This window comes from Chiloscyllium punctatum, chromosome 50 (assembly GCF_047496795.1).
Source record: "Chiloscyllium punctatum isolate Juve2018m chromosome 50, sChiPun1.3, whole genome shotgun sequence".
Classification (NCBI taxonomy): Eukaryota; Metazoa; Chordata; class Chondrichthyes; order Orectolobiformes; family Hemiscylliidae; genus Chiloscyllium; species Chiloscyllium punctatum.
The window spans coordinates 56,398,972-56,422,853 of NC_092788.1; positions in this window are offsets into that span (position 1 = coordinate 56,398,972).

A 23,882-nucleotide genomic window follows, 5' to 3' on the forward strand; every position below is an offset into this window, starting at 1 on the left:
TATGAATGTCATCGTTTTCTCTGTTGTGTATATTTGGGAAAGATCCAAAATATTGTCTTGGCTTTCAATCACAATTTCCATTTCTATACCATGAATTTCATATCCCTCGCTTACAAGCATCTGAGGAGAAACTAAAGTGTTCATAACCACGATTACCCCATTTTATCCTGAACTGATTTATATCTCAATATTCCGTCTACCACAAAACTTGTCCACTCCCACCTTCACAATATCCCCAGCCTTCACTTCTGCCTCAACACTGTTTCTGAATAAACCATCATCCACACCTTTCCAGTTACAATTCTTTTCTGGCAACACTTGTCGTTACACATATTTTGATAACAAATTTTTTCTTACCTCGACTTGGACCTATGCCAGGTGCAAAGTGTGAAGTCAGTTTGATTCTAAAAAGACTTTCAGTATAATCTGTAACCTCACACGACGTAGAGGACTATGCTGTCAGTGACCAGGAAGTGACAGTTTCATTGAACTGTCTTGATTCTAGAACTTTCTGAGCAGGAGTGGGTGTCACGTCCATCATCTCCCAATTGCAGTGTTCTGATGTATTCACACAGTGACGGAATCCATCTCTGCCTGCTGCTGAGGGTAATACCTTCGTCCTGTCTCCATAATGGAAGGTACCGAAAATCGTCTAGAAATAATATGGGACAGATTCACTGGTGAAAATAAGAACATGATTCGAATTAATAAAGTGAACTTATTCAAAAACTAATTGAATTGAAGGTTGGCAAGTTACTGCACCAAATGAGTTCCATCTGAGTTTTCAGGGAAGTGGCATTGCAGCTAATGAATGAGTTAAAGAGACATACAGGACAGAAACAGATGCTTCGGTCCAACCAATCCATGCTGACTATTCCAATTCCAAACTAACTTAATCCCACCTGCCCGCGCTTGGCCCATATCCGTACAAACCTTTCCTATTCATGTACTTATCCAAATGTCTTTTAAACGTTGTAACGACAAGAAAGCAGTAATGATTACCCTCCAAATTTCCTTAGACTTTGGAATTTATCGTTCCTGCAGACTGGAAAGCAATTATTGTAATTTTAAATATTTAAAACCGGAGTGAGAGCGAAAATAAAATGGGTACCATGATGTTAGGTCTGAGGAAAATATTAGAACCTTTTATGAGAAATTTTATAACTCGACACTTGGGAAATCATGATGTGACTTGGTACAGTCAGCTTAGACTTAGAAACCGGAAATCATCGTTGAGAAACCTGTGGAGTTTGTGTTAGTTGATACATCCACAAGAGAGATAGGGCGAGTGGTGTATTTGAATTTGCAGAATACTGTTTTTACATTGTTGCTAACAAGTGAACAAAGGAAGTTGGAGAACATTGGTAAGTTGCAGACGGGGTGATCTGGATATACCACATGGATTGAGAATTGGTCAGTGGAAGCAATACAGTGCTTCTTGCACTTTTATGGACTGAAGGCAGTTACTCATGGGATATCACAAGTTTCAGTGTTTGAACCACAACAATTTGCAAGGCATAGAAATGATTTGGATATGAGAAATAAACAGCATGTATTTCATTTTGTATTGATTGAATAGTACAAGGTTGAGAAGTGTTGTTTTTCAAAAGGACCTGAATATCCTTGATCATGAGTCACCAAAAATAGCACATCCAAGGCAGTAAGTATTGGCATCTTATATTGTATGCTGCCCTTCATTGTAATATGATTCAAGTGCATAAGTAAAGCCGTCTTCCTGTATTTCTAGGGCCTTGATGAGAGCGTATTTGGGGCACTGTGAAGAGGTATGATCTTCTTTGTTAGGCACGATCTCATTAACACAGACACAACTCAAGCAAGTATTAGCAGTCTAATCCATGAGATGATGACTCCATGAGGAGACAGTGATGGAACTGAGTATTTAATCTGTCGTGCTAGGAGACAAAGAGGGATGATTGCGCTGAAACGTGAGGATTAGTGACGATCACATATTTCTGAAAGAGACACTGTTAGGGTGAGAAATGATTAATTGATTAGATTTATTGTCACATGTGCCTAAGGCCAGTGAAAGCTTTATTTGTGAGCAGTACAAGCAGATGACAGTAAGCAAGGACGCACAGATCATAGGGTGAAAAATAAATTTGGACATAGTAAGGCGTGCAGGTTACAATGCGCAGGACATTCAAAAAACATGATCAACATGAACAAGATCATTATTATTTGGAGATACAGAGTCCATTCATCAGTCTAATATAGCATCCCTGATACTTTTTGTGCCCGAATGATCTCTCCCCACATTAATGTGCCATCGGCATGAGGTCCAACAAGAAAAAGTTAGGGAGTTAGGAACCAACTTAACAAAGTAGGACCTCGGAGGTTTGCTACCATTGTCAAATGCTAGTCAGTGTAGGAATGATTGAATAATCAGGAAGAATGTGTGGCTTTAGAGATGGTGCAGGAGGGAGGGGTTCCGATTTTGGGGTATTGGGACCGGTTCTGGGGGATGTGAGACTATTACAAGTTGGATGGTCTACATCTGGGTAGGACTGGAGCCAGTGTTCGATGGAGTGCATTTGTTAACGGTGTTGGGAAGGGTTTAAACTAATGTGGCAGGGGATCGGGTAACAAATCTGTTTAGTGAAAAGAAAGGAGGTAGTAACTAAAGCCTAAGTAATGAGATAATGAAATCAGCATGTCTGAGGGGAAGAGGAGGCAGGATGAACAAAGAGAGACTTGTCGTCTTAATGCAAGAAGTATAGTAGGTAAGGCAGGTGAACTTAGGGCTTGGAATAGTACCTGGGACTATAATGTTATTGTTGTTACTGAGACTTGGTTGAGGGAATGGCGTGATTGACAACTAAATATCCCAGGACATTAATGCTTCAGGTGGGGTAGAGAAGAAGGTAAAAGGGGTGGATGACAAACGCCACTGGTCAACGAAGATATCACAGCAGTGCTGACGGAGTGTCCCATGGAAGATTCGAGCAGTGAGGCAATATGGGCAGAGCTCAGAAAGAGAAAGGGTGCAGTAACAATGCTGGGATTGTACTACAGTCCTCCCGCCACCGATCAAGGTACAAATGCGTTGATAGATCACAGAAAAATGTGGGAGCAACAGGATGGAGGTGATAGGAGATTCAATTTTCTCAACATTGACTGGGATTCACTTAGTGTTAGAGGTCTAGATGGAGCAGAATTTGTAGGACCATCCAGGAGCATTTTCCAGAGCAGTGTAGAAATAGTTCAACTCGGGAAGCGACCATGCCAGACCTGGTGTTGGGAACTGAGCCCGCCCAGGTGATGGAAGTTACAGTGTGGGATTACTTTGGGAATAATGATCACAATTCCTTTAGTTTTACAATAGTCATGGAGAAAGATGAGAGTGGTCCTAAAGGAAGTGTGCTAAACTGGTGGAAGGCCAACGATAGCAAAATTTGACAAGAGCTGGGGAACGAGGATTAGGACCAGCTGTTTGAAGGGAAATCCGCAAATGATATGTGGAAGGCTTTTGAGGAGAGGTTAATTAGTGTTCAGGAGAGATATGTTCCTGTGAAGATTATGGATAGAAATGGCAAGGTTAGGAAACCATGGATGACAAGTGATATTGTGACACTAACTAAAAGGAAAAAGAATGAGTACATAATATCTAGGTGAACGAAGATATAGGAGGCCTTGGAAGAATATTGTGAATGTAGGACCAATCTGAAGTGAGGAATTAAGAGGGCGAAAAGGGGTCATGAGATATCCTTAGCCAGCAGGATTAAGGAAAACCTTAAAGCATTTTGGTCACATATAACGCGAAGAAGGGGTCATGCCCGAAACGTCGATTCTCCTGCTCCTTGGATGCTGCCTGACCTGCTGCGCTTTTCCAGCAACACATTTTCAGCTATAACTGTTTAATGACAGGAGACAGGGTGGTGCTGGAAATATGTGTGTATGTTTCTGTATGTATCTGTTTAATTGCAGGACACAGTGGTGGAGGAGGGTGGTATCTGTGTGTGTTTCTGTGTATATCTATTTAATGGCAAGAGACAGTGTGGTGGTAGAATGTAGAGTGTCTGTGTTTCTGTGTCTATGTCGTTACTGGCAGGAGACAGGATGGTGGCGGAGGGTTGTTATGTATGAGCGTTTCTGTGAATATCTGTTGAAGGGCAGTAGGCAGGGTGTTCGTGGAAGGTTGTGTGTGTGTGTTTCTGTGTATATCTGTTTAAGGGCAGGAGTCAGGGTGGTGGTCAAGAGTTTGTGTGTGTTTGTTTCTGTGTATATCTATTTAATGACAGGAAACAGGGTTATGGAGTCGAGGATTGTGGGTGCATTTCTGTGTATATCTGCTCAATGGCAGGGGTCAGGGTGATGGAGTCGTGATGTGTGTGTCTGTTTATACCTGCTTAATTGCCGGAAAGTGTGTGATGGACGTGTGTGTGTGTGTGTGTATCTGTGTAATGGCAGCAGACAGGGTGTTCGTGGAGGCTTGTGTGTGCGTGTTTCCATGTATATCTGTTTAATGGCAGGAGACGGAGGTGGTTTAGTTTTGTGTGTTTCTGTGTATATCTCTTTATTGACAGGAGGTAGGGTGTTAGTGGAGGGTTGTGTTTGTGTGTGTTTCTGTGTACATCTGCTTAATAGCGGGAGACAGCGTGGTGATGGATGGTTGTGTTGTGTGTTTCAATGTATGTCTGATTAATCGCAGGAAACAGGGTGTGGTGGAGGGTTTTGTGTGTGTGTTTCTGTGTATATCTAGAACATAGAACATAGAATAGTACAGAACAGAACAGGCCCTTCGGCCCACGAAGTTGTGCCGATCATTTGTCCGAGCTTAAGCACCTATCCATGTACCTATCCAATTGCCGCTTAAAGGTCACCAATGATTCTGACTCTGACACTCCCACAGGCAGCGCATTCCATGCCCCCAACACTCTCTGGGTAAAGAACCTACCCCTGACATCCCCCCTATACCTTCCACCCTTCACCTTAAATTAATGTCCCTTGTAACACTGTTGTACCTGGGGAAAAATTCTCTGACTGTCTAGTCCCCTGATCATCTTATAAACCTCTATCAAGTCACCCCTCATCCTTCGCCGTTCCAATGAGAAAAGGTCTAGCACTCTCAACCAATCCTCATACGACCTATTCTCCATTCCAGGCAACATCCTGGTAAATCTCCTCTGCACCCTATCCAAAGCTTCCACATCTTTCCTAAAATGAGGCGACCAGAATTGCACATACTACTGCAAATGTGGCCTTACCAAGGTCCTGTACAGCTGCAACATCACCTAACGACTCCAGAATTCAATCCCTCTGCTAATGAAAGCTAATACACCATAGGCCCTCTTACAAGCTCTATCCACCTGAGTGGCAACTTTCAAAGAGCTATGAACATAGACCCCAAGATCCCTCTGCTCCTCCACATTACTAAGAACCTAACCGTTAACCCTGTATTCCACATTCCTATTTGTCCTTCCAAAATGGACAACCTCACACTTGACAGGGTTGAACTCCATCTGCCACTCCTCAGCCCAGCTCTGCATCATATCTAAGTCCCTTTGCAGCCGACAACAGCCCTCCTCACTATCCAAAACTCCACCAATCTTCGTATCGTCTGCAAATTTACTGACCTACCCTTCGACTCCCTCTTCCAAATCATTAATAATAATTACAAACAGCAGAGGACCCAGAACTGATCCCTGCGGAACTCCACTTGTAACCGGGTTCCAGGCTGAATATTTACCATCTACCACCACTCTCTTTGTTCGACCAGTTAGCCAGTTCTCTATCCAACTGGCCAAATTTACCACTATCCCATGCCTCTTGACTTTCCGCTTAAGCCTACCACGGGGAACCTTATCAAATGCCTTACTAAAATCCACGTACACTACATTTACTGCTCTACCCTCATTCACAGGCTTGGTCACCTCCTCAAAGAATTCAATAAGACTTGTAAGGCAAGACCGACCCCTCACAATTCCGTGCTGGCAGTCGCTAATCAAGCAGTGTCTTTCCAGATACTCATAAATCCTATCCCTCAGTACCCTTTCCATTAATTTGCCTACCACCGAAGTAAGACTAACTGGCCTGTAATTCACGTGGTTATCCCTATTCCCTTTTTTGGAACAGGGGCACAACAGTCGTCACTCTCCAGTCCCCTGGTACCACCCCTTTGACAGTGAAGACCAAAAGATCATTGCCAACGGCTCTGCAATTTGCTCTCTTGCTTCCCACATATCCTAGGATATATCCCGTCAGGCCCGGGAGACTTGTCTATCCTCAAGTTGTTCAAATTCCTTCGTAATATCTCCTCTAGCTTACCAGTCCGTTTCATACTCTCCTCATCAACAATACGGTCCCTCTCATTTGTAAATACTGAAGAAAAGTACTCATTCAAGACCTCTCCTATCTCTTCTGACTCAATAAACAGACTACCACGACTGACCTTGATCAGAACTACCCTCGTTCTCTTCATTCTCATGTTTCTCACATACACATAAAAGGCCTTGGGGTTATCCTTGATCCTACCCGCCAAAGATTTTTCATGCCCTCTCTTAGCTCTCATAATCCCTTTCTTCAGCTCCCTCCTGGCTATCCTGTATCCCTCCAACGCTCTGTCTGAACCTTGTTTCCTCAGCCTTATGTAAGACTCTTTTTTTCATCTTTACTGGATATTCAACCACCATCGTCAACCAAGGTTCCGTCACACGACCATCTCTTTCCTGTCTGACAGGTACATACATATCAAGGACACGTCGTACCTGTTCCTTGAAAAAGTTCCACATTTCAATGACATCCTTCCCTGACAGCCTATGCTCCCAACTTATGCTCCTCAGATCCTGTCTTGCAGCATTGTATTTACCCTTCCCCCAATTGTAAAACCTACCCTGTTGCATGCACCTATCTCTCTCTATAACCAAGGTGAAAGTCACAGAATTGTGGTCACCATCACCAAAATGCTCGCCCACGAACAAGCCCGTCACCTGCCCTGGTTCGTTACCGAGTACCAAATCCAATATGGCCTCCCCTCTGGTCGGACAACCTACATACTGAGTTAGAAAAGCTTCCTGGACACACTGCACAAACACCGCCCCATCTAATCTACTTCATCTAAAGAGCTTCCAATCAATATTTGGGAAGTTGAAATCGCCCATGACTACTACCCTGTGGCTTCTGCACCTTTCCAAAATCTGCTTCCCAATCTGTTTCTCCACATCTCTGCTGCTATTGGGGGGCCTATAGTAAACACCCAATAAGGTGACTGCTCCTTTCCTATTTCTGACTTCAGCCCATACTACCTCCAAAGGCAGATCCCCCTCGAACTGCCTTTCTGCAGGCGTTATACCATTTCTAATTAGCAACGCCACACCCCCTCTTTTTACCACCCTCCCTAATCTTACTGAAACATCTGTATCCAGGAAACTCCAACAACCATTCCTGTCCCTCTTCTATCCACGTTTCCGTGATGGCCACAACATCGTAGTCCCAGGTACCGATCCACGCCTTATGTTCATCCACCTTATTTCTGATACTCCTTGCGTTGAAGTATACACACTTGAACCCATTTCTGTGTCCACAAATATTCCCTGTCAGTGCTACCTTCTCCACAGCCTTCCTACATTCTTGGACATCCTGAAAAACAGCTAACCTACTTGCTGGATTACAAGGACGGATCCCATCCCCCGCCAAATTAGTTTAAACCCCCACCCCCACCCCGAAGAGTTCTAGCATACCGACCTCCCAGGATATTGGTGCCCTTCTGGTTCAGGTGCAACCCGTCCTGCTTGTACAGGTCCCAGCTTCCCCAGAATGCAGTCCAAATACCTGAAGTCCTCCCTCCTACACCATCCTTGCAGCCTCGTGTTCAACTGCACTCTCCCCCTATTCCTTGCCTCACTGTCACGTGGCACCGACAACAACTCAGAGAATACGACTCTGTCCGTCCTAGCTTTTAGCTTCCAGCCTAACTCCCTGAGCTCCTGAATGACCTCCCAACCTCTCTTCCTACCTATGTCGTTGGTGAAAAAATGCACCACAACTTCTGGCTGCACACCCTCTCCCTTAAGGATTCTGAAGACACGGACCGAGACGACTCGGACCCTGGCACCCGGGAGGCAACAAACCAACCGAGAGTCTCGCCCATGTCCACTGAACCGCCTGTCTGTCTATCTAACTACAGAGTCTCCTAATACTAGTGCTCTCCTCCTCTCCCCCTTTCCCTTCTGAGCCTCAGAGCCAGACCTTGTGCCAGAGACCCGGTCACTGCAGCTTACCCCTGCTAGGCGGGATATCCAAAGCGGGATACTTATTGTTGGGGGAACGGCCACAGGGGATCCCTGCACTGCCTACTTCCTCCCCCTCCCACTTCTGTTACCCAGCTACCTCTGTTCTCTGGCATAACTATGTCCCTGTAGCTTCCATCTATCATCCTCTCTGCGTCTCGAATAATTCCCAGTTCATCCAACTCCAGCTCCAGTTCCCTAACGCGGTCTGTGAGGAGCTGGAGCTGGCTGCACTTCCTGCAGATGAAGTTGTCAGCTGCATCGGTGGTCACCCCCTACCTCCACCATCCTACAGGAGGAACATTCCACTGCTTGCGCTGCCATAACTCTACACTTAGTCCCCAAAACAAGAACACCAAGTAGCTTACTTTTTTTTAGATTAGAGGTGGAGGGAGGGTAGGAGACACTACACGTGTATTGTCTCGGGTTCCTTCTCCACTCAAATAACAAGTACTTACCTTCCTGACGGGCTTTGTGCTCCGACTTCACTTCCACCCAGCTGCCGCCCTCTCTGCTGCAAAAAGCAGTTTAATGGAAGGTGACAGCGTGATGGTAGAGGGTTGTGTGTGTGTGTGTGTGTTTCTGCATATATTTGTTTAATCGCAAGAGACAGGGTGGTGGTGTTGGAAGGTTGTGTGCTTGTGTTTCTGTCTATATCTGTTTAATAACTAGAGACAGGTTTTCGTGCTGGTTCGTGTGTATGTGTTTCTGCATATCCCAGTTTAATGGCGGGAGGCAGGGCGATGGTGGAAGGTTGTGTGTGTGTTTTTCTGTGTATATCTAATTATTTGCAGGAGACAGGGTGGTCGTGGAGGGTTGTGTGTGCGTTTCTGTGTATATCTGTTTAATGACAGGAAACAAATTGGGTGTCAAGGATTGTGTGTGCGTGTGTGTTTGTGTGTTTATCTGTGTAATGGCAGCAGACAGGATGTTCGTGGAGGTTTGTGTGTGTGTGTTTCTGTATAGATCTGTTTAATCACAGGAGACAAGGTGGTCATGGAGTGTCTTATGTGTGTGTTTTTGTTATATTTGTTTTATGGCAGGAGACAGAAAGGTGGTTTAGAGTTTTGTGTGTGTTTCTGTGTATATCTGTTTATTGACCGTAGGCAGGGTGTTAGTGAAGGGTTGTGGGTGTGCGTGTGTGTGTGTTTCTATGTATAGCTGCTTAATAGCGGGAGACAACGTGGTGGTGGAGGGTTGTGTCGTGTGTTTTAGTGTATATCTGATTAATGGCAGGAAACATGGTTTTGGTGGAGGGTTGTGTGTGTGTGTTTCCATGTATATCTATCTAATTGAAGGAGACAGCGTGCTGATGGAGGGTTGTGTGTGTGTGTTTCTGCATATATTTGTTTAATGGCATGAGACGGGATAGTGGTGGAAGGTTGTGTGCTTGTGTTTCTGTCTATAAGTATTTAATAACGGGAGACAGGTATTGGTGCAGGTTGGTGTGTATGCGTTTCTGAATATTCCTGTTTACAGGCGGGGGAAAGGGCGGCGGTGGAGGGTTGTTTGTGTGTGTTTGCATATATCTGTTCAATGGCAGGAGACAGTGTGTTGTTAGAGGGTTGTGTGTGTCCATTGCTATGTATTTCTGTTTAATGGCAGGAGACAGAGTAGTAGAGGGGGATTGTGTGTGTGTTTCTGTGTATATCTGATCAATAGCAGGAAACAACTTAGTGGTGTAGGGTTGTGTGTGTGTGTGTTTCGGTGTACAACTGTTTACTGGCAGGAGACAAGTGGTGGTGGAGGGTGGTTTGTCTGTGCTTTTGTGTATACTTGTTGTGGTTCTATTCGCCGAGCTGTGAATTTATGCTGCAGACGTTTCATCCCCTGTCTAAGTGACATCCTCAGTGCTTGGGAGCCTCCTGTGAAGCGCTTCTGTGATGTTTTCTCCGGCATTTATAGTGGTTTGTCTCTGCCGCTTCTGTTGTTGGGTCAAGCTGTCCGTTTCTGTAGCCGGTATATTGGGTCCAAGTCGATCTGTTTATTGATAGAATCTGTGGATGAGTGCCATGCGTCTAGGAATTCCCTGGCTGTTCTCTGTTTGGTTTGTCCTATAATAGTAGTGTTGTCCCAGTCGTACTCATATTGCTTGTCATCTGCGTGTGTGGCTACTAAGGATAACTGGTCGTGTCGTTTCGTGGCTAGTTGGCGTTCATGGATGCATACGTTAGCTGTCTCCCTGTTTGTCCTATGAAGTGTTTTGTGCAGTCGTTGCATGGACACCATCAAGTCACATTTCAAAAATCATTTTAACCCATGGGCTCAGACAGAAAATGAAACATCTCTGTGGGATGCGAACCTTAAGGCTCAGATGTCGGGGCACTACCACCACTCAGCAATAGCCCCTAAAGCTGCAACATGATTCTCCTGTGTGTTTGATCATCAGCTTTCTTTGAATGTACTCTTACACACCCCCACAACAGAATCGAGATCATCTGTTCCAGAGAAAGTGACACTGCCACAAGTTCATTGAAGGGAATCGAATTCAGAGCTCTGACCCAGGGGCAGGTGTATGACCCACGACATAAGACTTAAACCATGCCCAGAATTTTAGTCATATTTTAAGTGTCAGTTTTCAGCTCTATATGGATATATTACATTCTGATTAACATTACTGAAAAACACAGGCAACAGTTCTCATTGTTAAACAAATAAAAGATATTAGCCTCAACTATAGGATGACGAGTGCATGTGCTCTGCCATCGAGATTAACAATGAACTTCTTTAATTGCTTGGCTATGATTTCCAGCTTACAGAGCTATTATCTGTAATATTCAATATTAGGGCAAGCAATCGTGCAGAAAGACTCTGCACTATGCGGGATCTCGAATAGATATCAATACTGAACATCAGAGATGAGGAAAGAGCACAATTTCTGGCCAAAAAACACTAGCCGCTATTTCCATTCTCACATGTGGCTTCCCTCTTCCTGAAATTATTAAGTGATACAAGGCATCGGTTTACTTTCCAGCCTCTTCTTACCCTCTCCTCCCTCAGCTTGCTCAAAGCAAATCAAGCTCTTGGTCTTTGGGAAACTCAAGGCCTGTGTTTGTAGGCCTTCTGGAGAGGAGAGGGTCTTTTAAACCTGAAGCAGGAGGGTGAGGGGGCAGTAATATCACTCACTGGGCTGAAGTGTGGCAATTCAGTTTAACTTGGATAAATGCGAGGTATTGCATTCTGGTAAAATAAAAAGCAGGGGGGATTGTGCAATTAATAGTAGTGCGTTGGTAGCGTTGTAGAAAAGAGGGACCCACAGGTGCAGATCGAATTCACAGAAGTTTGCGGCACTGACAGACAAGGTGTTTAAGGTTACTTCTTTGCTCAGACTTTTGTGGTTAGCAAATGAGAAGTCATGCTGAGATAGTGCAGGACATTAATGAAGCCTCTTTTGCAGTACTGTGTTCAGTTCTGTTATTGGAAGGAGATTATTAAGCTGAAGAGGGTTCAGAAGAGATATACCAGGATGTCGCCAGGAACACCTGATCTTCTGTCTTGGGAGCCGACAAACACATGGCATGAACATTGAACTGACTAATTTGCAAATCTCCCCTCGATGACCCAGATCCCAGATCCGACCTTTCGACTCAGATCCGCCCTCTCGTGGGAAACTACCTGTCCATCTTCTTTCCCACCTATCCACTCCAACTTCCCACCGACTTCTCACTATCACCTTCTAGCTTCGCCTACCTATCACCAACCTTTCCCCCAGCCTCACCCTCACCACCCATTTATTTGTCGGCCCTTTTACTCGTTCGCAGTTCTGAAGAAGGGCCCTGCCTGAAACTTTGACTCTCTTGCTCCTCGGATGCTGCCTGACCGACTGTGTCTTCTCCACTATCATGCTTTATCTACACTGAATTCTCCATCATCTGGAGTCCCCATTGTTACTTAGGTACAATTCTCTGTTAACCCCACATGTCTGTTATAACCCCACGCTGTCTTAGATATATATTCTCTCCAGATCATGACCTATAAAAGTTCTCTCAATCTCTTACTGACATTGTCATGCCTCAGCAGTAGTTATAGGGTCTATGTTTCCATTTATAAGCAGAGAAACATGTTGGTGGTCCGATAAACCTCTGGCATTACTTTCATATCCAATGCAGACTGAATGGTTACACACAATTAATCTACCAGACTCAAAATTCATTCCCTCAGTCACCCTCGCATATCCAATCCAGACAGTGTAAATGTTAATCATTATTTTGAATTTTAATAAAACAGTATTGAATTGAAAGGCGTTGTTTGCAGCTATTTGTTCAGTGACTGTGATTAATGTCAGTCTCCATGGATCCTAAATGTGTCACTGGAGGGCTTGCCTCTTTTATTAATTAAGGATTCAGTTCAATGTGATATCCCATAGAATGAGTGCGAGCATCGCTGACAGTACTAACAGGGATCAGCAGCTCCAGAGAGATAGGGAGGAGAGATCAGAATCTGAGAACATTAGACTGGAATGATCCAACATGGACAGGGGTTTATCCAGTAGTCTTTACTGGCTTTCCCAACCTTGGAAATCATTAGTATGGCGGATCTATGATATGCTGATGGTTATTCAAGCTGGTTACTATCCCATCCTCGCTATAGTTGGTGTTCCTGGTAAGTTATTCTGTCTTTTAAAACAGGTTACAATGAATTGTTGTTCATGTTATTAAAATTAGGAAAGGTGGAAGTCATTGTTTTCAGCTCCAATGAAAAATTCCTTTCCTTAGAAATTATAATGAGCAAATCCCTACTTTCAAATGACTCACCAATATGCGAGGAGAAACTCTAAAACTCCATAATCCTTCTAGCCCTGAACAGATCTATTTCTCCATATCCCCCCCCCCCACTCGCTAAATCTGTCCAATACCACCATCATGATACCCCTACTCCTCCTCAGCCACAGTGCACCTTCTGAGTAAACCATCATTTGGGCCTCTGTTAACTCCGGAATCACCTGTTTCAAGCCCCTTCTAACCACATGTCAATCACAAAATAATTGCCTTTGAAACGTTTAACTTGTTCTCTGCACAAAAACTGTCTGACGGCAAGATAATGCATCGTGCTCAAGTCATTGACTCATGATCTAGAGCCACAGAATAATAATCTGTTAATATGAAGGAAATTTGTGGCATTGAAGTGAAACCATCTTCGTTAAGTATAAAAAAGCCAATCAGCTTGCCTCATGTCCTTTAGTTAGTCATCCTTCCCTGATCAGGTCTCTGTGTAACTGCAAACCCACAGCAATGTGTTTTACTCTTAACTGTCCTGTGGAACAGCTGAACCAGCCTCTCAGTTCAAGATCGGCATAACAGGCTGGCCTGACCTGTGAGGGAAGAACAAAAGGAAAGATAACTCCCTTCCTCTGCCTGTTTCCCATATTCCTACAGCTCATTTCCATTCATGTGGTGACCATTCCTTATTTCAAGTGCATTCTTTCTTAGTCTTTCCCTGAGTGTGATGTTCATCTCCCGCAGCAACTCTGCTGTTGGCTTTGTTGACGCTCACATATAGATGTTAGGAGCTTTTAAATTCCACGTCAGGCGCAGTGTAGTGAGAAGGAAAGGCTTTTTACGCCATAGGAAAGAAACAGAGATGTCTCAATGAGGAAAATAAATTATTGTGATCAAACCTAAGAGTGTTGTTGATGCAGTCTTTGCGAATTTGTGGACAGATTGTCTTTCCTTTTTAAGAAATAATCGCCCTGCCACAGAGCGAGTGCACACGTTTTTTTTACCAGACTACTCCCTGGGATGGTGGTAAAATGAGGTGTGAATGAAGAATATTCTTTAGCGCTGTGAGAGAATAAAAGATGATTGCATTGAAACTTAAGAGGAATGGACAGCCTCTCATGATGTTCAGAACAGATATTGATACAGTGATAAAATCCTTGGTTTGTTTTTCTCGAGTTACAAGACCCTCTGAGGACGTTCCCCTCACCCCACCCCCACTCCCTATATCGACACAGGTCGAGAGAGAGAGAGAGAGAGAGAGAGAGTCAGACTTTGAATATAGTGCATTTGGTTTGTTATCCTACACTGAACATCACGTTATTCAAAATCCAGCTTGAGATGTTGAATGAGCTCCTCTTTTAACTGTGTCTGAAAGCACTGTTACACGAATGTTACCAACACTTTAACAGCAAAGCTTGAATGCTGCCCGGGTCTTACTGAATACGGACACAGGCTGCATCAGGAGCTGATGGGAGACAAAACGTTCTGAACATTGTGTAACCCTCAGTGACCATCCCCACCTCCGGCCTTATGATGGGGAAATACAATGATGAAGCAGCTGAAGATGTTTGTGCTGAGGAAGCTACCTTGAGGATCTCCTGAAGAGACTTCCCAGAACTGAGAAGATTTTCGGTCCCCACCCACAGGCATCTTCCTTTGTGCTCTGAAAGACCCCAGACAGTGGTGAGGGGACACCTGATTCCCATTCAGCTCAAATAAGATGGCGCTTCCAGTCAAATTCTCAGACAAATTCTCAGACATTCTCAGTCAAATACTGCCTTGATATCAAGGCTATCCTCTCTTTGCTGAGCCCCTGTGTTCCCCTCTTGTTCATATCAATAGGTGATGGTGTCTGTATGGGGAGTGTTTTCCTCTCACAGAGGGTAGTGAATGTTAGGAACTATCTTGTCTCTAGAGCTAGGGGAGCTACATCACTGAAAGTATTTTAAAAAGGTGATAGATGGATTTTTGATCTGCTAGAGATCTGAGAGGATGTGAAGGATTGGACATGAAAGATGAGTTAATACGAATAGCAGATTGGCCATGATTTTATACAATGTCTTGATTATCCGAACGACCTGATCCTGTTCCTTATGTTCTCTTATTCTGTAATTACAAAGTTAATGGTTGCAATTGTCCTGCACATACTGTTCTTGAACGTTCCAATCAGAGAGAGCAAAGTACTTTATGAGTCATCACTTAGTGAGCTCTGGGGGCTGAATTCGCAGTGAATCTGGGTCTATACCATGACCAACAAATGAAGCACAAGTTTCAGAGAGGAGACACTCTGTAAAGAGACCAGAGTTGTCTTTCAAACCCAGCCTGGGTGTTGAAGTAACATTTTACAACCCACACCAAACGGTGTGTGACAGCTGGGAGGGACAGAATGAGGTCCTGTGTTACTGTGGACCATGTATGTGGAACAAGATGCCCCCGTCAGCACCAGTGTAGGAGGTTTGAGGGGCTGAATTGAACATAGGAACATAGGACTGAGGAGCAGGAGTGGGTCATCAGACACGTTGTCACTGCCCACAAGGCACTAAGATCGTAGCTGCTCTGATTGTAGTTTCAGCAGCACTTTTCAATCTGCACATAATTTTCTGTCAAATGTTTGAGTACAGCACAACTTTGAACAAATGCAAACATCCAGGCACCACAAACGTTTGATAAAGTTAATTCCCACATAAACAGTCCAATAAGAATTTCTCATTCATGTTCCGACAAATGTTAGCGGGTCACTGTGTCCTTTTCGAGTCCCACTCTTCCACCGATTACAGCACGGTGGTGCAGTGGTTAGCACTGCTACCTCACAGCGCCAGAGACCTGGGTTCAATTCCCGCCTCAGGCGACTGACTGTGTGGAGTTTGCACCTTCTCCCCGTGTTTGTGTGGGTTTCCTCCGGGTGCTCTGGTTTCCTCCCACAGTCCAAAGATGTGCAGGTCAGGTGAATTGGCCATGCTAAATTGCCCGTAGTGTTAGGTAAGGGGTAGATGTATGGGTGGGTTGTTCTTCGGCGGGGCGGTGTGGACTTGTTGGGCCGAAGGGCCTGTTTCCACACTGTAAGTAATCTAAAAAAAAAGCAAATTTTAAATGTAGCCAGTTTAGTGTTATGGCCAATTGTATAGGACTCAGACTGGGTCATTTTTGAGAAAAATGTGAAATGCAGGAAGTTGAACTCACAACAAATGGTAAAAGATAGAGTGTCCCAAAAGTTCTATTGACTTTGAAATTATTCTGCTCACACAATCTGCTGGTAATGAGATTTATTTGTGGAATAGTTGGATTTGGCTTCCAGCAGTGGAGAGATTCCAATGAGTCCTCACTAGGAATCCTTCACAAGTGGTGAAGATAACTCAGGGATTTTATTGTCTCACATTTTGCTATCTGGTGGACAAAGTAAGAGAGAGAGATCAATCAGCTGCTGCTTCTCAGGCAGGGAACATTTTTCTCCCTCTCTGTGTTGAACCATACAATAATGTCAACTGAACATCAAGCTGGCCCATGTGTGCTCTCCTGGAGAATTCTCTCGAAGGGAGGATAATGGAAGATATGAAGATGCATCATCGCTGTTGTTGTACACAGTGTCTTTCATTTGGAAAAAAAGTCCCTGTTTTATCATCTGATGTTTATATGCGTCTGTGTAATTTGTAAATATCGGTCAATATCTATATAATACGTGTGTTGATATCAAAACATCTTATTCTTAAAATTGTTCTCCAGCTTTAAACTCCTCAAGAAGAGGAAACACGCATCCAGCTGAAACACCTTTCAGAAAGTCATGTATGGTTCAAGAAGATTTCTCATCTCAGATCAAAACTGATAACCCCCATAACAAAAGGCCTTCCTTCCAGGAATGTGTGAAGGGAAGCATCCATGAAAATCTTCTGAAAGAATTATATCTTTTTTTTACGTTTAGGCGATCAAAACTGCACACAGTGTATCCGATGTGGTCTCAGCAATGCCCCGTACAGATGCAGTAAAACATTTCTCATTAAACGTGATAACTTTTGCCAGAAACAGTATCATTCCACTTACCTTCCAAATCACTTGCTGCATCTGCAGACTGACTTCATATGATTCACCTCCCAGGAACATGGAAACCACCAGTATCACAGAGTTCTGCAATCTCTCTCCAAATAAATTGTTCGCCATTGTTTTATCCTTCCTGCCACAGTAGACAACTCACCTTATGTTCTTTCTGGTGAAGGTTTGCTCACTAACCTTCCCTGTCTGTATCACATTGCAGACTCAGTACCTCCATTTGACGACATCTTGAATGATCATCTCGGTGATGCGCTAATTGAGCTTTGCGCCATTCAGTTCCCTTCTACCAGATCTTTGATACAGATTATTTGTCATTGATGATCCCACAGTGATCTCCAGAGAACTACACTAGTTACAGCTTTGCAACCTGAAAATAAATATTTACCTCTACTCTCTATTTCCTGTTAGCGACAGCTTCCCCGTTCCTGTGTAGCACCTAAGGTGGGTTGAATCGTCTCCTCCTGGCCTGTGTAATGTACTCAACGAGCTGAATTACTTCATTCTCTATTCCTGTGTAACTCCTTCGAGGGGCAGAATGGTCTTCTCCCGTCTCATTGTAACGATCCTGCCTGACTGAAAGGGTGGTCCCCCTACCTTGTAACAGCATCGAGAGGTGGATTGAGCGAAAACACATGGGATAGGTGCAATAGTATATCTCTGCAACAGCTGCGAGGGGTGTATTGAGGGAACAACACAAGGGGTAGGGGCAGCAGTATATCTCTGTGAAAGCCTTGAGGGGTGGATAGGGGGAACAACACACAGGGTAGGGGCCGAAGTACATCTCTGTAATAGACTCAAGCGTGGATTGAGGGCACAGCGCATGGGGTAGGGGCAGCAGTTCGCCTTTTGGCTGCACCATTCAGAATGCTCATAACTAATCCAATTGTGCCTGACTATCCGTACATGGTCTGTTCCAAATAAACATTGACTGTCCTGTCCAGCAAAGATCAGTCAAGCTCAGCGTTGAACATCTTCAATATCGAGTATTCACTGTTCCCTGAGGATGTGTACACCACAGATGGCACAACACTAAAGCGAAAGGAATGTCCTTACTTAATTCTGGGACCCGTTATTTTAAACCGTGTTAACCTAACATCAAATCACCACTTCTTTTCAGACATAAGGACACAATAATTCGGAATACACAAAGCATTCTGGACTTCAAACCTGTTCCACATTCCCGCTGACCCTTTCCAACCAAATATGTATCAAACCCAGCCTCTGTTGCTGTCTCAGGTAGAGAATCCCTGATAGCATTACACCACAAGAACATTAAAGCAAGGAGCAGAATGAGGCCATTCGACCCATCGAGTCTAAAATTCCGTTAAATTATTTTTATATGTACCTCAATCTTATTCTTCTGCCTTCTCCCTAGAATTCTTGATATTCTTACAAATCCAAAGCATATTGATTTGCGTCTTAATGACACTAGTTTCTGTTCCTCTGGGACTGCGTGTGTTTGTGTGTTTGCCTCTGCGTGTGTGTGTGTGTGTGTGTGTGTGTGTGTGTGTACGTATATACGTGCATGTCCATGTGCTTGTTATCTGTGTGTTTGTGTGTCTATATCTGTCAGCCTGTGTAATTCTTAACTGTCTTTGTGTCCATTTGTATGTGACTGTATATGTCTCTGTGCATTTCTACCTGTATGTATGCCTATCTCCTTGTAAGTATTGTGCGTGTTTGCATATTGGGCTGTTTACCAATAGTTCTGTGTATTTGTGTGTCTGCGTCTCTGTGCAGTGAGGTATCTGTGTCCTTTTTTTGGAAGTGAAAGGACTGTCGTTGGAACTGCCAGTGGATTTAAAGTGAGAATTGTCTTTCACTGAACATTGCTCCTTAATCGGTCAGTGGGACATGGATGTTTCAAAATCTCCACACGAGACATCCCTGTCCTCTCTGGCTCGTACCAGTGTCTTACCCACTTGGCAAGGGGAGGGGGTGAAGGAGTGGATATCGGACACTCCAACACACGGCTTTGCCTTTCTGTCCTATTCCAGGCTCTTCCTCCTGGAATGGGAGAAAGGGAGGGTTGGAGGGAGAGTGGGAATGGGTGACCATGCTGTTAGTGCTGGTGTACTTGGGCGGAATTGTGAGGTGTCTGGAATTAGTCAGTCGACAGTTTTGAATCCTTATAGTATTATTAGTGTGGGGGGTACTGCGGAGGTGACAGAGAAAGTGAGGAAGAGTTACTGAATTCAATATTGAGAGTGGTCGTGCCTGAGCCTTATTTGGAGATAGAGCATGAACCTTGTTCGAGGGTAAGTGCTATAACAGATATACAGTGAGTATGAGCGAGCAGAGAGTATACAGTACCTCTTATCCTGACAGAGCGGGGAGGATATCAATGCTTATCCTTTATTGCAGGACATTTCTTCAGATCATCTCAGTGTCGAGGTGAGGCTCCCCGAATGTCTTGTCCAAGTCCATCACTAAAAACAACACAGACCTGTCCCTCAGCTTCCACAGAATCAGTTTAGGGAGAGCTTACAGATAGAAAGGAGAAGCAAATATTGGTGTGTTATATACCAAACCAAAGCGCTCGCAGAAAATCTGAGCAACATATGCTCTGGAAATTAGGTATGCAAGTATTGTGGATACTGCAACCTTATTGGATGGTCTCAAGTTGATCTGGACTGCGTTAACTAAGTGACTGCTCATGTTTGAAAAATAAATTCCGTAAGTTCAAGAGTATGTTGTGAAGAAAACTAGAGAGCAGGTTACTTTGGATTTAGCATTATCTGGTCCAAATGACGAATTAATAACCTTGTAATGAAGCAGCTTTTAAGGAATAATGACATTAATAAAGTGCATTTTACAAGGCATCAGCGCACAATAGAGAATCCTTGAACTTTCTAGTAAAACATCATGGAAGACTGGAGGCTAGAGGGTTAAGATAGCTCCAGTGAATTTGGAAAGTACAATATAACATTCAGTGGGAGACAAGCAATGGTTGTTAGAGTCATAGAGTGCGAAAGCACGGAGACAGGTCCTTCAGCCCAAACTGTCTGAACAAAATGTCCATCCACGCTCACCCCATTTCCCTGCCATTGCCCCGTATCCTTCTAATACTTTCCTATCCGTGTATTTGTCCAAATGCCTTTTAAATGTTGTTAATCAATCACTACCCATGGCAGCTCATCCCATATGCGTACCAGCCCCTGTGTGTAAAAAGGTTGTTCCTCAGATTCCCTTTTATTCTTTCTTCTTTGACTTTAAACTGATCTGTTATTGCCCAAACTTGGAGAAAAAAAGACAGGGTACATTCACTCTATCCATGCCTGTCATGATCTTACAGACTTCAATATGATCCTCCCTCAGTCTCACACACACACAAAATTAAGATGGCCTAGCCTGCCAAACCTGTCCCTATAACTCAGTCCATTGAGTCCTTGGCAACATCCTTATAATTTTTTCTGCATTCTTTCCAGTTTAATAACATCGTCCTATAGCAAAGTGAACCAAACTGAACATAACGCTACCAATATGGCCTCAGCAGCGTCCTGTATAACTGCAACATAACTCCCTAATTTTGATACTCAGTGAAATACACTGATTAAGGCCAATGTACCAAAAGCTTTCTTCACTGCACTCTCTACCTCTAAATCAACTTCCAGAGAACCATCCACCTGAATTCCGAGGTCCCTCTGTTCCACTACACTCCTAAGGACCCAACCATTCACCATGAAACTCCAACCTTGATTTGAATTTCTAAAATGCAAGAAATTACACTTTATTAAAATCCATTTGCCATTTCTCAGTCCACTTCCCTAGCTGATCAAAGCATTGCTGTAATTTCTGAAATTTATGATAACCTTCCTCACTCTCCATGATGCTGCCTATTATAATGTCATCTTCAACTTACAAATCATGCCGGTACATTCTCATCTAAATCATAGACATATGTAATATGCAGTGGTCCCAGCACCAACCCCTGAGGCATTCCACTAGTCACAGGCCCTCCAGTCTGACCAGCATTCTTTCTGTATCACCCTCTGCTTCCTACCACCAAGCCAATTTTGTACCTAATTTGCCAGCTCCCGCTCAATTCCATGTGATCTCACCTTTCAGAGCAGCGGAATATGTGGAACCTTATTGAGGCCTTCCTGGTATCCATATAGACGATGGATACCACCCTGCCCTCCTCAACGTTGCTGGTCACTTCATCAAAGAACTCCAATCAATTTACCAGTCATGATCTCTCATGCACAAAGACGTGCTGAATTTCATGAAGGGCATTTGCCGGAAACATCCATTTTCCTGCTCCTCGGAAGCTGCCTGGCCTTCTCTGCTTTTCCAGCACCATTCTAATCATATTCCGAATCACATCCTGTCTTTCCAAATGCATGTATATCCAATATCTCCGAATCTTCTCAAGTAACTTACCCACTAGATTTTAGGTTTGCTGGTCTTTAGTTCCCAGGTTTACCTTTGTCGCCTTCCTTGAATAAGGGCACAGCATTCGCTACCCTCCAGTCGTCTGGGACCTGACCAGCGATGATGGAAAAGAACCAACCAGGGCTCCCGCAATTTCTTATCTATCCTCCTGCAGTGTTCCTGAATATATCTGGTCAGGACCAGGAGGTTTTAGAAATACTGCAAAGTCTGAAAAATACGTCAATTTATTTCCGGTACAAACACCAAAAAGTGAGAAAGTGACCCAATGATGGTTAACATCACTAATTAGAAAATTTATTAATCATAGGAAGTGACTTCAGAAGAATTCCAGATATTGTGGAAACCTGTGAATTCTCAGAAGTTTATGATCCAGAAAAGGAGGGCCATGAAACTGATAAGGAAACCAAAAAGAGAGCATACCTGCTAACACACAGGAACACAAAGACTGCATAAATCAACGATCTATATTTCAAAGGAAACAAAATAAAAGCAAGGTTAAGTGTGGAAATATGTAATTGGGAGAGGAGAGATCATTGTGGAGAACAGGGAAATGGCCAAGAAAATAACCAGTTACTTTGCATCTGTCTCCATGGAGTAATATCCAGGAAATCACCCAGTAATTCCAAGTGACCATATCGGCCTTCGGAAGCTAAAGACAAAAAGTCAATTCAAATCAGTAACAAGGTTGTACTTGAAGATGTAGCTGGATTGAGCATTGCTAAGTCTAACGAAACAAATGTACTTCCCAACAAAACGTCAGAAATAAATCACCAACAGTAGTATTAATTGCACTGTCGATGACTGTGTTTTGTTTTCCTGTACATTCTGCAGAGGCCAGAAACTATTGTGGATAAACGTGAACCAAGCACTATAGATGACTGTAAGGGATCCAAACAGCTACAAAAGGAAGAAGACATAGTGTGGAGAACTGTAGACCAATTAATCGACATCTGTAGGGAAACTGTTGAAATCTATTACATAGGATGATATTTTTGATATTTAGAAATTAACATCAACAATGGAGAGAATCAGCATGCATTTCTGATAGAGAAATCGTACTTGATAAACTTCGGAATTGTTTGAAGTTGTTTCTTATAACATAGATAATGGGGAACCAGTAGTAGTTGCAGATATTGAATTTTCGCAAGGGTTTCTCAGTGAGTCCGTAAATGCAATGAATGTGAAGGGTATTTGGAGGAAGATATGTAAGTGGAAAGTTAAAGTTTGGTTTGCCTTCATTTAAGAGAGTCAGAACATTGATGTAAAGACATGTTGAAGCAGTTTCACAGCGTGTTGATAGGACTATACTTGGAGTATTGTGCACAGTTTTGGTGACCGAATCTCAGAACATACTGACCACAGAGGAAGTTCAATGGACATTCTCCAGATTAATCCCTCAGACAGTGAGATTACCTGATGAGGAAACTTGGCCTGTGTTCTCTAGAGTTTCAAAGAATGAGAGCTGGGTCACAGTGAAATTTTGAAAATTCACAAAACATATGACAAGTTGGAAATGAACAGAACTCTTCCCTCGCTTTCTAATCCACATTAAAGGCAAATAATGGCAGGATCTGGGACAGGCCAGTTAAATCTGCAATAAGGAGGAAATTCATCATTTGGAGGGGACTAATTAACACAGGTGCATGGACACCTACTGGCAGGCAAGATTAGTGAGAATCTCCAGATATTCTATCAGAATGTCCAGCGGAACAGAATAACCAGGGAACAGATAGGACTCATTAGTGATTTGCCAAGTTGCAACCAAATCAACTTTAGTGTTAGGAGACAGAAGGTGGTGGTAGAAGGCTGTTTGTGTTTGGAGGCTAGTGCCCAGTGGTGTACCACAAGGATCAGTGCTGTGTCTCTTAATATTTGTGATTCGGAGGTGTTGGTGTTGGACGGGGGTGGACAAAGTTAAAAATTGCATAACACCAGGTTATACTCCAAAAGGTTTATTCAGAGGCACGAGCTTTCGAAACGCTGCTTCTTCATCAGGTGGTTGTGCGCTTTGGTGAAGCACTTCAAAAGCTCGTGCCACCGAATAAACTGGTGTGATGCAATTTTTAACTTTGTCCACCCCAGTCCAACACCAACACCTCCGAATCACAAATATTAAGAGACACAGCACTGATCCCCGTGGTACACCATTGGACACTAGTCACTAAATAAATAAGCTGATGTTTTGTGAATTTAAACATTATCATACATGATGCAGCTGTGAATATGGACGAGGGGTTGGGGGTGTGGTGTCATAAGTATGTTTGTGTTTGATACAAAGATTGGCCGGTTAGTTGGCTGTGAGGAGGAATGCTTTATGTTACAGGAAGCTACAGATGGAATGGTCAGATGGTCACATCAATGGCAGGTGGAATGTAACCCTGATAAATATGAGGTCCTGCATTTTGGAAGAATGAACAGGCAGGGAGGACACAATGAATGGCAGCACTCTAGGAAGCTCAGAGGGTGCTTCTCCACACAT